Source organism: Arachis stenosperma, chromosome 9, assembly GCF_014773155.1.
Source record: "Arachis stenosperma cultivar V10309 chromosome 9, arast.V10309.gnm1.PFL2, whole genome shotgun sequence".
Classification (NCBI taxonomy): Eukaryota; Viridiplantae; Streptophyta; class Magnoliopsida; order Fabales; family Fabaceae; genus Arachis; species Arachis stenosperma.
This window is the reverse complement of record NC_080385.1, coordinates 84,673,832-84,690,927: the sequence shown is the minus strand read 5'-3', so window position 1 is coordinate 84,690,927 and position 17,096 is coordinate 84,673,832. Positions and strand designations below refer to the sequence as shown.

At 29.2% G+C, this 17,096-nt stretch overlaps 1 pseudogene; it reads left to right on the top strand.

The window, feature by feature from the left end:
- Positions 1 to 6,125: 6,125 nt before the first annotated feature.
- LOC130951552 (pathogenesis-related protein PR-4-like) lies at positions 6,126 to 12,047 on the top strand (annotated as a pseudogene).
- The last annotated feature ends 5,049 nt before the right edge of the window (positions 12,048 to 17,096 follow it).

Sequence of the window (17,096 nt, the reverse complement as noted above, 5' to 3'; positions counted from 1 at the left end):
CTCCCCACACTTAAACCAAGCATGTCCTCATGCTTAAACCAAGAGAGAACAAAGGGTATCAACATTTTTTCAATGTAAATAAACTAGATGCAACCTAAACTATATGAATGCAACTAAATGCAAAATGATTCTACCTACTTGGTTAAAAATAAATCAATCCTCCAAGAGCATGTATAAATGGGTAGGGCTAAGGTCATATGATCACTCATGAATCCTACCAATTCAAGTATAAAAATGAAGTTCAAGTAGACTTGCAAGAAGAACGCTCATGAAAGCCGGGAATCATGGAGTTGAGCATCGAATCCTCACCGGAAGTGTTTGCACTCTAGTCGCTCAAGTGTATAGGGTCGATTCTCTCAATGCTCTCCTAATCATGCTTTCCAAGATTCATTTTTCATCTAACAATCAACATTTATTTCATGCATGCATACAACTATCATGAGGACTTTTCGTAGATTGTAATGGGGCTAGGGTTAAGGTAAGGATGTATATTTGGTCAAGTGGACTTGAAATTTGAATCTTTGATTACCTTAAACTTCCCACCTAACCTGTATAGCAACCTATACAATTTAAGCTATCCTAACTATCCATTTTTCACTTTTTCACATACTCATGAATTTTCTTTTTTTATTACAACTCATATGCATTGATCTTTATTGAGCTTCACTTTGCTTTGGGGCATTTTGTCCCCTTTTTATTTCTTTTCTTTTCTTTTTCTTTTCCTTCTATTTTTTTTCTTTTTCTTTTTTTCTTTTTCTTTTTCTTTTTCTTTTTCTTTTCTTTTTTTTTCCTTTCAAACTATATACAAGAACATCAATGCATAAGGTCTATACATTTTATCAATACATGAGTATGTACCCAATTCCCAATTTTTACAACAAAAACACAAAACTACCCTTTTATTCACCCAATGTCCCAAGACTTTCCACACTTGAATGATACACACACACCCTATCCTAAGCTAATCAAAGATCTAAATAAAGGATATTTATTGTTTTTCACTTTAAGGCTTGTAATGTGCTAAATTAAGAACAAATGGGTTAATCATAGGCTCAAATTGGCTAACAATGGATGATAAGATGTAAGGCTATTTGGGTAAGTGAGCTAATGAAACAATGACCTCAATCATATAAATGCATGAATACACAAAATAATGGACATAGAGAATCAAACAAATCAAAGATTACAATCATAGAAAGAGGATAATGCACACAAGAAGGAAGAATAAGTGGTTGTAACCACGCAGTTAGGCTCAAATCTCACAAGCTTGTGTTCTTAGCTCAAAAACCATGTTCCAAAATAAATTTTTTTTTTCAAGCAAGTTTAATAAAAAAAATTTTCCAAATTGGTAGGTTGCCCTAAAACTATAATTTCGTGGAAGGAAATCATCACCATAACCAAGTAGTTCTAACATAAAAAGAAATGGTGAAATATGTACAATTTCTAACTAGCATGCAACCTATCATGCGATGCGACAACTAACTAACAAAGACAAAAAAAAATTGGTGTTGAAAAAGGAAATTGTTACCCATGGAGATCGGTCGGACGACCTCCCCACACTTAGAAATTTGCACCGTCCTCGGTGCATGCAAAGAAGAGCAAGATGGACGGGTTGCTACAATTGATGAGTTTCTTCAAAGGGTTGTGCGGATGAACTTGTTTGTTGCCCCATTTAGAAGACTTTCCATTCCTTTCCTTCTTGGCGGCCAACCTAAAAGGAAAGAAAAAGAAAGAAAATTAAGCCTACAACAAAGATATGAAAGCAATTAGAACATAGGCGGGGGCTAATGCCAAATAAAAGTATGGTTCTCAATACATGGTAGCTACAACATGTGAGTGAGAAAACAATTCAAGCAAAGGCATATTAACTAATATCGAACAAGTCAAGAGGCACCAAAATAATGCAAGAAATTCTCAACAATTGAGTAGGAAAATGCAACACCATTATTAGAATAAGAAACTCAAAAAAAATAAGGTAAAAATAAGCTATGAAAACAAAATAAAAATGGAAAGAGTGGAAGTATAAGAATGCAATGGGCAAAAGAAAATGGAAGAGTAAAAAAAACTCTTTTTTTTTACCGGCGCGGACGCGCAAAATGCGCGCACGCGCGGGTGACAAGCACAGAATAGGCACAAAAGTGGCACAACTCTCTGGAAAATGTACCAAGAGTGCAAATGGGCGATCGGTGCGCACGCGCAAGGTGCGCTAGCGCGTCGATCCGGGAATTGCCAAAAGGGCGCGTACGCGCTAGGTGCGCGCACGCACGGTTGGTTTGTGCCTCAGGCATGGTGCTGGCGCAGTGTAGGCGCAACTCTCGGGTCAATGTATGGAGGGGTAATTTTTTCAATCCACACGTCCACGCACATGGCACGCTCGCGTGGATTGTCGAAAATGCTTGAGGTGCGCGTACGCGCCAGGTGCGCGCACGCGCGGGTTGGTGCTCTGTTTTTCAAAATTTTTCATGTTCTTGCACCAATCCAAGCATTTCAAACCTCCAAATAGCTACCCAAACACCATAAAAGCCTTATTCAACATATTATACTACCAAATAAACTCAACAAATAAAACAAAACATGAAATCAAACCTATTCTACCAATATTTACAAAAGAGAAAAATAAAAAGAGTTTACCATGGTGGGGTGTCTCCCACCTAGCACTTTTAGTTTAAGTCCTTAAGTTGGACATTTGGAAGGCTCCTTGTTATGGTGACTTATCCTTGTACTCATCTTGAAACCTCCACCAATGCTTGGACTTCAAGTAAGCTCCAAAATTCAAAACCAGTGGCACCAAGCTTTGATGAAGTTCCACACAAGCTAAGGGCTTCCAAAGTTGATCTTCATCTATTCCCGGATCCCAAATCTTGTTTCTACACCCATCTTCATGTTGGTCAAGACAATTCCATTTGGGTGGCAAGTGATCCGAATTCCCATGTGAGCACCAAAGCATTCTCCTAGACCCTTTTAGTTGAGAATTATACCACCCATTGCACTTGAACTTTGAATTTCCAACCATAAAGAACCTTGATTGGCATTTCCACCCACTACTCAATTTTCTTTTGCTCTTAACCCCACAAAGAGCACTAAGTTGTCCATCCGTCTCAAGCAAACCATATTCAAGTGAGAAATTAAAGCTTAGGGATAAGAGTTTTACCCACTTGAATGTTGTGTTGGATGGTGACTTAGGAAGGGACGTCTCCAATGGTCTTGTAAGTTCCATTCCCTTGTGCTCTTCTTTGAATACCTCCACCTCTTGGCAAGCTTCTTCCATGTCCACCTCTTGAAAATGCTCTTCACATTCAATCACTTCCTCACCAGCTTCTTCTAGCTCTTCTCCACTCCTCATGTCATAACTTGGAGGTAATGTGGAACTTATCTCAACAGCCACCTCAATTTCAAGAGGAGAAGATTCCTTAAGTGCCAAAGGATCATGTGTTGGTGTGGGATCATCTTTAAGAGGAAGATTTGTTGCTTGCTCACCTTCTTCCAATTCTTCATCATTCATTATATGCTTAGGAGGTTGCGCACCCTCCTTAACATCGCCTTCAAGCTCAATGGAAGAGGGTTCAACAACTTCCACAAAATCATCAACAATGTTACTTGGTGTGGAAGTGTTCTCAAACTTGGAATCCACTTCTTGTTCAACTTCCTCTAACTCTTCAACCACTTCTTCTTCCTCAATAATCTCTCCCTCCTCCACTTGTTGCAAGACATACCCCATCTCCTTGTCCTCATGTTGAGATTCTAAAATCTCCTTCATGCTCCTTTCTTCGGTTGATTTCTCACACTCATCCGTGGAGATGCCTTGCGTGTTACATGAGTCCCATAAGTCCAAGTTGGCTTTAATTTTGGCAAGGTTAGCCTCAATAGCTTCATAATTCCTCCTTTGGGCTTCCTCTTGCTCCTTTTGACGGATTATTGCTTGAAGCCAATCCATTTCTTCCTTGAGACGATCCATTAACTCTTGGATAGATGGATGTGGGTGTTCTTCCTTGGAGGGTTGTGGTGGAAAGGGAAATTCATTATGTGGTTGAAAGTTATCATACATGGGAGGTGATTCATCTTGGTAAGGGTAGTGAGGTGGTGGTTCTTGAGGGTATTGGTGGTGGAATTGGGGTGGTTCTTCATATGGTTCATATGGATCATAAGGTGAAAACATGCACTAACACAAGATTATTTAAAATTCTGCAGGGCAGTGGTAAAAACAATGGAGCTCATAATGGATGATCACACTACTCATGAAATTTGATATTTTGTAACTAAGTATATAAAAGAAGTAGATATGTGACACTTGTTAGAATTGCAATTCTTATTTACTTGTTATGTCTTTACTTTTTGGTACTTTGTTTTCAAAGTCTACTTTTGTGGATATATATGTCTTTTTATGGGGAAGTTTATGTATATGTTGGATTAGTTCAATATACATAATTATTTTGGTTTATGATTTTAAAATTATATATGAATTTTGCACGAAATATTAAGAAGATTAATAAAAAAATTTCTGACCAAACTTATGGCCATGCTTAAAAAGGGTGGCTACATCATAATGTTGGGCTCAACAGGCACGCTTAATAAACGTGGTCATAGCTTGGCACCGGCATGCTTTAAAAGTGTACCCATGTCTTCATCTATTGGCACGTTTTTTAAGCGTAGCCGTATGTTTTTTGTATTTATAAATAGCCACGCTTTTGGAGCATAGTCATATGCTTACCCTATTAGCATGTTTAAAAAGTGTAGCCATATCTTCCCCTACCGGCACACTTTTAAAGAGTACCCAAAACAAACATCCTGGGACGCTTTAAAAGCGTGGCGATATGTACACTTTTTGGTACGCTTCTCAAGCGTAGCTATAGGTTAAGACCTATGGCCACGCTTTTAAAGCATGGCAAGAGATCAAAGCGTGCCGATAGATCCGTAAAAGCGTCGCGATAGAGCAACCAGTACGCTTGCGGATGTGACCCTTTCAAAAGCGTGCCGATAGCTCAAAAAGCATGGCAAAAAGTTATTGGCATGCTTTTTTACACTTTTTGGCACGCTTTAAAAGCGTGGCAGAAAGCTTATTTTTTTTGTAGTAGACAGATATATTATAACTCTTCTAGTATTCAGATCCTTGAATATGATAAGATTACCATTCTGCCTTTTGTCTCTAAAATAACCAAAATGCCCTCCTAACCACTTATCATCTTTCAACCACACTTTTGAAGCGTGATAAGAAAAAACGTGGTCAAATCTCTAATCAATCACTACCTATTATAAAACGTGATCATTGACCCTTTTTGACCACGTTTTTTAAGTGTGGTAAGAAAAAATTGGGGCAACGTAACATACCTTTTTCTTCTAATATAACTCTTCAATCATTTTCATAAATACAGATGCGCTTCCGTTTTATGATATATTTTTAATTATTTAATATAAATTATTTGGATTATAAAATTATTTTTGCAGATTAATCCAAAATTGTAATATATATTATATAATATAATAGAATTAGAACTAACTAATTAGATACAAATGAGTAGAATTGTTTAAATTTTCCAATTTATGATTTGGAGGTTTATCACTTAGAAATATTTATATAGTCGGAGGCCATATCAAATGTGTTATTAAAAAATATTTATAGCAATTTATTTTTATTTATAACATTTAAAATCTTATTAGAGAACAAATTAAGAATGGATGGTTGTATGTCAATAATTGCTTTTGGAACACTAATTAATTAAATATATTTAAATATATAAATATTCCAAAAATATTATAGTTACACAATCCTGATTTTGTTAATAACGCTTTTACGATATATGAATAAAATAAATGTACATAATTATGTAAATATCATTGCATGGAGCATGTGTCATAATTTCCTAAATAATTTACACAATCATGTAAATATTACTCATTGAAGTTTTGAGCATCAACAATGGTTAAAAAGAAAAAAAAAATCGATTAACTGAACGGTGGTTTATTAAGAAGGGGAATAAAAAAATAGGTGATAAACAATGCATGCTACCAAAAGGCAAAATCAAAATGAGAAATATAGAAGGAAAAAAAAAATATCTTTGCAATGTTTGTGATTATAAATAGTAGTAGTATGCGGGCACAACATTCGTCTAACTTAAAAAAAAAAAAAGAAAAAAAACAAAATTATAATAAGAACTAAAACTTGGTTGTGTTAGAGAATGGATGGAAGAAGTACCTATTGGAGCTTGATGTTATTAGCGTTGGTTTGCTATGTGTGGTGCATGGTGGTAGCCATTGTGGTGAATGGTCAAAGTGCCAACAACGTGAGAGCAACATATCATTTGTACAACCCTCATAAAATCGGTTGGGATTTGAAGACTGCTAAGGGCTACTGCTCCACTTGGGATGCTATGAAGCCCCTTGAATGGCGCCAGAAATACGGCTGGACCGCCTTCTGTGGACCTGCTGGCACCCATGGCAAACCTTCTTGCGGCAAATGTATCCATGTATGATCTCTTTATATTTATAACTTAGATGATTTCATGTGTAATTTTCTATTCTTAACACATGCCTAAAACCTATCATCACACTCCATAATACTAAGAAGATAATAAATTAAAATTATTTTATTTAACTTAACATCAATAATTCTATATATTAAATAAACATTTATAACTAAATATTTACTACATCTAATATTATTTAATTATTTGGGTAATAATTAAAAAATATTAAATAAAATAACTTTAAATTGTTTTTGATTAATTTTCAACTCTCTTTCGAATATTTTTTATGTCATTTATATGCTTTAATTTCTAAACACTTCATATCCGCCAAACCAACATTTTACTGATTAATTTATTTAAAAAATTTTAAAATAAATATTTAAAGAAAAGGTAAAGTGAAATTATAAATGCACGTTTATAGAAAAGAGGCCATTCGGATAAAGGCGTCTAAAACGTCTTTTTTTAAAGATATTTTCATGTTGTGTTTTAATTGGTTTCTGTATAATTTATTCGGTGTTCCTCATCACATATTATTAAATTCCTCAAAATACTTTCTTTCCAAAAACAATAAAAATCTTTAATTTGGACTAAAACAAAAAAGGTAATAGATTAACTATTAGATTTTTTTAAAAGATTATTTATATAAAAAAATATATCACATTCATCAATATATATATATAACAAGCTCAAGTCTCTTAAAATTTTTATAAATAAAAAAATAATTAATTTATATTCGTACAATATAACTATATTATTATTATATTATAGATTAAGATTCACTAATTTAAATTTTTTTATTTTTAATATAAGAATTAGAAATAAATAAAATTTTTATAACTAAATGTAGTGTAACAAATATATAAAATACTAATTAGTTCTTAAAAAATTCAAAAAAATAGTTTCTTTCATTTTAGTAAAATAACTATTTATTAAAGTAGACAAATTAATTATTTTCTTCTCATATGCAGTTTTTTTAAGACATAAAAGTAATTAATTAGGACATTGGTTAAGATAATTAAAGTCACTATTTCATTAAATTTTTAATTTAACGAAAAATCCTAGTTAATTTTGGTATAGAAATTTTGAATTTGAAAACATTGATAAAAATTATGTTAAATTTTGATTTATTTGATTCTCGTTTAAATTAATTACTACATAAGTTAAAGTTCTGTTTTGAAGTTATATTCGAGCTTTAATCTGATTTTTAAAGTTTCAATTTATTTAGTTTGATTTTTTAACTTAGGTATCCGTGACTCATATTAGGTTTTAAGTGTTTAGTTGAAAAAAAATAAGGTAAAAAATTTTCAATTGTCACATCAAATAGTCGCTAGAATGTATAATGTAGCAGTCGTTAGTCCATCTCAGCATGTCGTTAACGATTTTGTGAGATAGTGACAAAAATGAGATTAGGAACCAATGTGAGTCATAATTATTAAGTTGGGAGACTAAATTGAGTTAATCGAAATTTTTGAAATTGGATTAAAACATAGTTGTTAGAACCGAACCAGTGATCGAACCGGTCAAACTACTGGTTCACTGATTTATTGGTTCAACCGATAAATCACTGGTTGAACCGATAAAACCGGTCTCACGTAAATATAAAATATAAAATAGTTAAAAACTTAAAATTAAAATTTGAAATACATATCTTTACTAACATTTTATGAAGAATCAAGTCTCAACTTCTAAAAATAACTAATATAAAAAAAAACATAAAATTTTAATACTACAATAGTATCTTATTTTGTCACAATAAAAAAATAATTAATTCACAAAGCTTATCATCTAACTATAATATCAGTAAATTTTAACACTAACATCAAAAGAAATAACCTTAATCACAATACTAACAATAAAATAGATCAAGTAAATTAATAAATTTTTAGTGAAATTTATATTTATATTAATAATGGTATATAATTAAAATATAATTAATTTTAAAAATAGAAAAAACAAAAATTAAATTAAACTAGATATTTATGTATACTAATTAGTATTTGTCAAAAATAGTACTTAGAAGTGCAATGGCTAAGTGGTAAGTAGAGGTTGTTTTTGCTCCAAGGTTCTTGGTTCGAGACCTTGTGGAGACATTTTAAAAAATTTTTCAAGCAGACCAGTTCGGTTAGATCGGTTTGTACCGATTCTTACCGGTTCATATCTGTTTTATTCCTTAAACGGTCCAAGGAGTAAATCGAACCGGACCTAGTCCGGTTCACTAGTTTTTTGGTCGAACCAGCCGATCCAGTAATTAAGATCTAATAATGGTTTATAATAAAAGGAGCATTCTTTTGCAACAATGAACCTATAGTAGTAGTTAGGGGTGTTCATAGATTAGATCATATCCATATAAATTCACAGTATTTATCCGTATCTGATATGTAATTTGAGGATATAATCTGATCTGTAAGATGATTGGATTGGATCGAATCGGATCCACACTCTAATCAGATAGAAGTAAATATGTTTAAAAAAGTAAATAAAAAAAATTATTGACTTTTTTTATAAAAATAATTTTTTTAATATTTTTTATTTTATGGATATATTTGATATCTGATCCAAACATAAAAAGTGCGAATATCGAATTTGATCTAATGAATTTAGTGCGGATTGGATTGAAATTTCAGGCATATCCCATCTGTAAACACCCCTAGCAATAATAACTAAAAAATTATAATTATATTTTTAACTAAGAGGAAGTGCAAAAAAAAAGTACTAAATACAAGAACATTTAATCAAATATTGAAAGAAAATTTTACTTTAAAACAGCTGGACTTTTTTTGCTCATATATATATATAATGTAATAATAATAATAATATGATAATTGTTTTATATATCACACAAATATAAATATTTTTTTCTATGATTTTAAGAAAGGTTTTGTATGTCCCTAATCTTGTTATCAATTTTTGTAGTGTTAGCCCTCATATTATCAATTTGATTCATATATAATTCGGATGATAAATTATTTGGTGACGTGCTTCCTTTTTTACTGTGATATACTTGTTTATTATTATTATTATTATTATTATTATTATTATTATTATTATTATTATTATTATTATTAATAAAAAATAACAGGCCAAATTATTGCCATAACATAATAGAAGTATGAAAGTTTATCATTCTTCTCTAATGAAGGAAACAAAACTCTTTTCAATAGTTTATTTAACGTTTAGTAGAATAAAAATAAATTTTATTAGAAAAAATTTTAGTACGAGTTTAACATTTTTATTCATCATAAAATATTTATAGAATTACTCGTACATAAATTTTGGAAAAAAGAAAAAAAATCATGATTTTTAATTTTATTTTTAAATAAACTTTATTTTTAATTTAAAATAAATTTTATTTTTATTTTTTAAGAATATTAACTTTTTACCTATATAATTATTCAATTATTTTTTAATTATATATAAATAAATTACTCTTAATAAGATTTTTTGTGTTATTCAATTATTTTTTTAAAAAATAATTAATTATTAAAATAATTAAACTTTTCACAATAAAATTAATAAAAAAATTATGAACGAAAAAAATTAACCATCCTAATAATTTTTTATATTTTCATTCATATTTTAATTATAAACATAAATATAATTTGATTATATTATTTATGAAATGTGACTATAGATGTAGATAAAATTTAGTTATATTACTTATATATAGTTTCATTGTATTGTATTGCTTATAAAGTTAGATTATAATTATGACAATAGAATTGTTCTTGTGTTTTTATATGTGTGACTAATTGGTGGCGTTAAAATATTACTCTTAACTATAAATAAGGTTTATAATTTAAAAAATCAAAGACTCAATTAAAAAGATACGAAAAAAATGATGTTAAAATATTCTAACTCTTTAAAATAAAAATATTCGAAATTCAATTAAAAATTATTTAAAATTTAAACTCAACAAAAATTTATATTCAATGTGTTTTGTATTAAATATATTTAATAACCTATTATATCATATTGGTTGAAATTAGTTTTTATAATGTTAATTTTTTAATAACACTTTATTAGAAAAACCATCTTTTTAGAATTTTTTAAAAACTAATTAATATTATATATATTTTGTTACATTACATCTTGTTATAAAAAAATTATTTATTTCTAATGCTTATATTAAAAATAAAGACAAAATTTAAATTAATAAATTTTAATCTATAATATAATAATAATATAGTAATTGTTTTATATATTATACGAATAAAAATTAATTATTTTTTTTATTTATAAAAATTTTAAGAGCTTGTTTTATGTATATATTGATGAATGTGATATAGTTTTTTATGTAAATAATATTTTTAAAAAAATCTAATAGTTAATCTATTACTTTTTTTGTTTTAGTCCAAATTAAATATTTTTTATTATTTTTGGAAAGAAAATATTTTGAGGAATTTAATAATATGTGATGAGGAACATCGAATAAATTATACAGAAACTAATTAAAATACAACATAAAAACATAATTTAAAAAAAGATATTTTAGGCGTCTTTATCTGAATAGCCTCTTTATGGAAATTGGGTTAGAAAAAAACTGCATGCAAATTTTCTTTTTTAATATTAGTATATGTATTTACTTTAAAGTTTATCAAATTCAGTTTTTAATTCTCATGATAAAGCAATTACAAAATGGTATTTGCATTAGGATAGAAGATATATAATTATTGTTTCTAAACAAATATTTTGGAAACAAATATTTTATATGAATTTAATTATAGAATAATGATTAAAAATCCTAAGTCGTCATTCACATGTACTAACTCTCTTATAACTTCAGAAAATATAAAAATAGATAAAAAAAATTAGTTTTTTATTTAGAAATTAAGATCCGAGGTCTATATATACTTTAGGATTTTGAATTATTTTTTCTTAAATATATCCATGAATTAAATAAAAAATATATTCAATTTAAAAATTACAAAATAAATGGAAATGTTTTATCTTTATCCAATTGTAACTTGTTTTATTTGTAATTTAGTCTTTATTATTGTTTATAAAATTTTTTAATTAAGTCCCTATGAAAATATACCTAAAAGTATTCTGCTTCTTTTAATATTTTTTTTATAAGTAAGAATTCAATTATAAACTTTTAAAAAGTATGAGAATTATTATTTACGAATTTGACAAAATTATAATAACTTTCAAATTAATCAAACATAAAATTTAACATTATTCTTATCCAGGTAACGAACACGGCAACAGAAGCTTCAACAATAGTGAGAGTAGTGGACCTGTGCGGAAATGGAGGCCTTGACTTGGACGTGAATGTGTTCAAACAATTAGACACCAACGGAGTCGGACACCAACGGAGTCGGACACCAAAAGGGTCATCTTAATGTTAACTATCACTTTGTCAATTGTGAAGATTAATAAAACAACATCATCTCACTAGAGAAGTAATTGTATGATTACGAAATATTTCAGTAAATTGTACTTTATTAATTTATAAAGTATATAACTTTATAAATAAATGAATTACAATTTATTTAAATGTTCCATAAAGATGCAATAACTTTTTCTTTTGTGGATAGGAACACAATACAATCATATTCTCATATTTATAAATAAATGTAGAGACGTGGTGCTGCTTGAAAGAAGCAACATAGATCTTTGTTCTTCTCTTCTTCCATTACCATTGTTTCAACTTCTACTATATATATAACGATAGATTTGGTTTTCATCTCACTCATTCCTTTTTTTTAAACAAAAGAATTCTATTACGGGACTAATCAACTAACTGTATCTAGCTAGCTATGTATTATGTCGCGTCTCTTCCAGCAAAACACCTTGTTTAAGTTATGATATTTTTACTAAAGAATATTACATGAGCTTTCCTAATATTAATTACTTAATACTAAATTTTTACATTGCTAACTCGTTCCCAATTTAGAGAAAAAGACAATAGCATTTTGTATTTTAATCATTTAAATTTGTTCATTAAAGATTTCTAAACAATATTATTCACATAATGACTAGTAATATATTATAATTATTTAAATGAACAATAAATACAAATCTATACCCCTCCGAAGAAAAAATAAAAACTTTTTAATAAAAAGAACAAGAGAAAAATGAATTCTAACAATAACTTAACTCGCAGTTAAATTCTTCTATACATTTACAACTTTGTTAATAAATCTTCGCATCTGTAACTAAAAAAATTAAAATTTTTTGGGTAAAAACTAGATCACAAATTTTTAGTAGAAAATGAAAATACTGTAAAAGTAAAAAATAAATGTACATAACTCTCTTATTTGTCAGAAGTAAGTTTTTTGATTAAACCTTTGAAATTCTCTAAATCTTCTAAAAACGATTTAGTAGTTTCTTTTAAATTACGTTACTTTAAAACAGTTTTTAGTTACATTAATCAATTCTCAGTTATATTAATTCTCAATTACTTATAAACCAACAAGCACAAGATACATAATACAAACACACAAATAATTCACACAAATCAAATAGCAGAAAATTTTACAGATAATATAACACAGTAATAGAAGAGACCCAAAAAATTCATACAAATGCATATGATGAATATCTATTTCTATACAGGCCATGAACTTACGTATCGGTTGATTGCTCGTAGCCTGACAACATTTTTAACATTGGTGTTATATACCACTATTCTTATAGAAAAACCATCCTTCCATCTCAAGTAGGAGATATATATCACTATCGCCACTGAACCTTATCCTACGTGTCTCAAGTGGGTGTTATGTAATTCCCACTGGGCTTCATCCTTGAGGTCCTCAAGTGGGTATTACGTATTGTCATCCCCGCTAAACCTCATGCATAATATCTCAAGTGAACATTATATTTTGCCATCCTCACAAAATTGTGCTCAAAATCAAATTCTTTAATTTATTGTTTTAGATTTTCATCGATCTTTATTCCTCATACTGCAAACCTTATTTCTTTAAACTTTAAATTTTAATCCTTAAATCTCAAACCTTAACCTTCAAACCCTTCTTGACATTTTCTTTAACCTTTTTTCTTAACTTTATCTTTTCTTTGCTTATACCCTAAACCTTTTCCTTTAACCTTTATGTCTCCTTAGCTTTTATTAAATGACATTTTCTTTCTGTTACTCTTTCATATTTACCTTTAAACCCCTAGACTTTCTTGTGTTTACATCTGGGTCCTTCAGCCTTTTATATATATGTATGCACTTTAATCCTTAACTTTTATGTAATTACTTTCTTTCCCCTAAACTTTCTTAAACTTCACACTATAATGCTAGACGCAACCATTGCTCACCACTTTTTAGTCCCAACTCAATCTGATTCAAATTGGATTTTACATGATTTTCACAAAAGATGATTCTGTAGTTCCCAAACCCTGAAAAACAATAGTAGTGGTCTAATTTTAAAAATTTATATAAAATCCAACTTAAATCCAATAACCCTCAAAATTAACATGGTTCAACTAGACTCATCTAATTTCTGGTCAATACCACTCTTAATGAGAAAGTTATGTAGCTTGAAAGTTGGGTAATTTCCTGCAAGGTTCTATTTTAAAAATCAGCAAACACATCTTCTTCCACGCTCTATAATTCACTCATTAAAATTTGGATAGTTCCAAAGTTTAATTTACACATACTAGACACACTCAATTTCACTTGCAATTAGTTGTAACTCAATATCCATCCAGAATTGAGAGTTATAAACTTACAAAGTTACTGATTTAAAACTGAGAATCGGATTTTTATTGCATAATACATCATAATTCAAAAATTCATCTCTCTTAAATCACAACTCCAACAATCCAAAATGTTTATGTCAATAAACTACAAATACCAAAGTTTCATTTAACATTAGTTCTAGAGAAAGAGAAATTTTGAGCTATGAGTAGCAACCCGATCAAGTCACTGATTTTTTTGCAGAATTTTCTGGATAACTAGTTTTGAGCAAAAACATGAACTTCATACTCAAAAAATTTATTTTAGCCACTTTTAAAGAATCAAACGTAGTTTATTAATCATAATCTATCAATTAAAAGTTGCTCCCACTTTAATTCCATCCCTAGATCACTTTTCTAATTCAATTTTAAATTCTTTCTTAATATTCAAAAGTAGTTAATGATGATCCTAACTCAATTTTCCTCCTAGTTCTTCATTTATCAAATTTAATATCAAGAAACTAACATACTTTATTTTCAAGCAATCAAATCAATTCATCCAAACCATTCAATACAACATAGCTGCAATCAACAAACAATTCAAGATTCAAGAAACTAATCAAACCAATTACAAATTTGCAACCACAATCCAAGCTCAATTCAATCATACAAACTAATCGCACAAGACAATTAATAAACCTATCTGCAATTATTTACCAAACTTTTTGGTATTGTTGAATTAAAATCCTTAATTTCAAAAGCATATCCCCTACCAGAATCAGCCGAATTTCGCTGAAATTTCTAATCGTGACAAATCGCTTTGCTTTTCTAATTTATAACAGCGGCAACAACCCGAATGCAGCCGGAACAACAGCAGTAGCATAAACTCCGATCACTCCCGCAGCAGCAATTCCTTCAGAGCATCAACAATCACGGCTTGCAACAGCGACATCAGTGGTTCCGGACAAGGATGGTAGTACTAAGTAGAGACATATACTATTGTAATCAGAACACGAATATGACAGAAATAAAATCTGGAAGCAGAAAAAGAGTAAAAGTGCTACAGTCTCAAGAATGGAATTAGAACGTAGAGGAGGGTGCTGTCGGGGACAACAGCAGTGGCGCCCTTCAAGCTCGACGGTGACCAAACGACGACGGCAAGCTCCATTGACAGCGACAGTCATGGCATCCCACGACGAGCCCTAGCAGCGACAATGATGGATACGACCTTCACCTTCTCCTTGTCACATCTCTCAACGTCTATCTCTGCGAATTGCACCTCTCTCTGTTCCTCTTTAGTTCGACGGCAGTGACGGCTTCCCTTACTTCGTCGGCGCCATCATCGTCTTCTCTTCTTTGCTCTCTATCTCTCTGACTTTCTCTCTCTCTAACGCATTCCACGCCTCTGTGTCCTCCCCCTTTCGAGCTCACCAGCGACAGCGATGGCCACAGTTTCCTCTATCGTCGCCCCCTCTATTTCCCTCTTCTTCTTTTTCATCCTCCTCTGTGCTTTCTCTTTTGAAAACTCTGTTTCGTTCTCTCTGATATTGATGCGGGTGTGAGTAAAGAGAAGGTTACACCTTACACGTGGTTTGATGAGTGTTGAGAGTGTGATTACTGATTAGTGTCCTGTGCGTGTGTTACTGTGATTGGTAAGGGAGGTATACGAGCTAGATAATAACGGTGTGCATAAAATATGAAATTCCGGGCTGGAACTAGGGTAAGCTATACACGAGTAATATAGATATTTTATAAAATATTGGAGATAAAAGAATAACTTAGGATTTAAATATAATACTGTACTTTAGAAATTTATATAATTTTATTTATTAACATATTAATGTCAATGAGATTAAATAATTATTTTTAATTTAAATTATAAAATGAACATATTAATTATCTTTTACAAGACTCAATATAATTTCAAAATATTAATGATTTAAATTAAATTATATAATTTTTTATTATTTTTTTATCATTAAAATTTTAATTGTATTATATAAAATAATCGATTATAATAAAATTATATAAAAATATTAATAAAAATTAATTTAATTATTTTTAGTAAATTAAATTTTAAGAATAAAAAATTTAAATTAATATATAATATAAATCATAATTTATTTATAATAAAAATTATTTAAATTAAATTGTATAATTCTTTCATTATTAAATTCTAATTTTTATTATGTAAAATATTTAATTATATAATAAAATTATGTAAGAATCTTGATTAATTTAAAATCATCTTATTTTTTAATCAGTTTAATTATTTTTAATAAAATAATTTTAAAAATATAAAATTTAAATTTAATAAAATAAATTATAATTTATTTATATTTAGATTTTTAAAATACGAAAAGTTGCATATTACCATAATATTTATATGGGGAATAAATTTTAATTTATTTTAACAGATTTAAATAAATATAACTGTGTATACGCCTGGACTCAAATTTCAGGAATACATAATTCTGATAACTGACAAACATAAGAGTTTGAAAATCATATAACAACTAAAAAATACTAAAAAATAGTCAATACCAAGATTATAAAGAATTTGAGTATATAGGATAGGTAATTTCTATTAAGAATCATACCTTAAATGTTTCTCTCATATGTATGTGTGAAAATATTTTGAAAGTATAAGTTTTTATGAAAAAATATGTTAGAAATCATTTAATAAACAAAAATTCAAAAACGTAACGTTAACACTAGTCTAAACGTTTAAAAATATAAAGAAATTTGCAAACAAGACAAAAGATAGTGTTGGATTGTTTTATTAAAAACCAGACATTTTTCAGTGAAAGAATCGTTTGTTTAAGTAAAACTAACAATTGATTCTACAATTGATTTCTTAAGTGTAAGAAAAGAACGTTGTTGATTCTGTTGGAAATTTACCGAATTTTTCAGACCAAATAATCTTTTGTTTTGCTAAAAAATTCAAATATATTTTTCTAAAAGTTAGCAAAATCGATTTTCTTTTTTTTTAGTGAAGAAAAAAAGTTTGCT